Raw genomic sequence first — 1339 nt, forward strand, 5'->3', positions numbered from 1 at the left:
AAAAAAAAAAAAAAAATTACAGTCATCACAGAAATAATTTTTTAATATTTTTTATTGTGGTAAAATATACATGACATAAATTTTGCTACTATATTGAAGAACAGAGCCAGGTATGGTGGCCCACACCTGTAATCCCAGCACTTGGGAGGCTGAGGCAGGAAGATTTCTATGAGCTTGAGGCCAGCCTGGGTTACATAGGGAGTTCAAAGCCAGCCTCAACTGCATAGCGAGATCCTGACTCAAAAAAAAAAAAAAAAATTGAAGTGCAAAGACATTCGGCACATTCACCCGGTGTATGCCCATTACCTCCACCCACCTCTGGGCCTCTGGGCCTCTCCCCTCTCCCCAAACTGAACTTCTGTCCTTGTGAAATTGAACACATAGTATGAGCCACACTCGGGTCTAAATAGAGGATGCAGAAGTGGATGAAACAGGCAAAAATCACCAATCTCACAGTTTCCAAAAGGGGAGAAACCAAGAGTAAATGAGTAAATATGTAACCGTGCAGAAGTCAGAGGTGCTATGAAAAAGAGCAAAGGGGGATGAGGGAGTGACAAACACTGCGAGGACGGGTTTACAGTTTTCACAGGGTGGTCCTGGAAGGCCACAGTAGAAAGGTGACCATCTGAACAAAGATTTAAAGCTGGTGAAGGAGAGAGCTATGGTGGTGTCTAAGGAAAAGCAATCTAGGCAGGGGGCATGGCATGTGCAAAGGCCCCGGCGCAGGATGGAGCCAGGAGGCTGTGGCTGGCACAGAGGGAGGAGGGGCAGAGAGAAAGTAGGGGAGCGGGGGATGGGCCGGTCATGCAGGGCCCTGGTGCCGCAGAAGGTCTTGGGCTTTGGCCCAGGGAGGTGGGAGCGGTGGAGGGCTGAGGGCAGAGGAAGGAGGACCTGACTGAGTGCTCACAGCGCCCTCTGGCGGTGTGGGGAGGACTGCGCTGGTCCCATGGAGCCCAACGACGGCGGGGGCCACAGATACTGAGGCACCTAGCTGCTGACCTGAAGTCTGTTGACCTAAGCAACTCAGAGGATGGGGGTGCTCAGAGATCCTGTGTCCTCAGCACACAGCAGAGTCCACGCCTTCTGATTCCAGCAAGGGACACTGAAGCTCAGAGAGGGGGAACCCAAAGAAATTTCAAGGTGACACTCAAAAGCCGGGCGTGGTGGTGCACACCTGTGATCCCAGCACTCGGGAGGCTGAGGCAGGAGGATTGCTGTGAGTCTGAGGTCAGCCTGGGCTACACAGTGAGTTCAAGGCCAGGTGAACTACATAGCAAGTGCCTGTCTCAATAAAATAAAATAAAATAAAGTAAAATGGACTGGGGATGGAGCTAAGCAC

The sequence above is a fragment of the Chinchilla lanigera genome, unplaced genomic scaffold (genome assembly GCF_000276665.1).
Source record: "Chinchilla lanigera isolate Chin_1 unplaced genomic scaffold, ChiLan1.0 scaffold00094, whole genome shotgun sequence".
Lineage (NCBI taxonomy): Eukaryota > Metazoa > Chordata > Mammalia > Rodentia > Chinchillidae > Chinchilla > Chinchilla lanigera.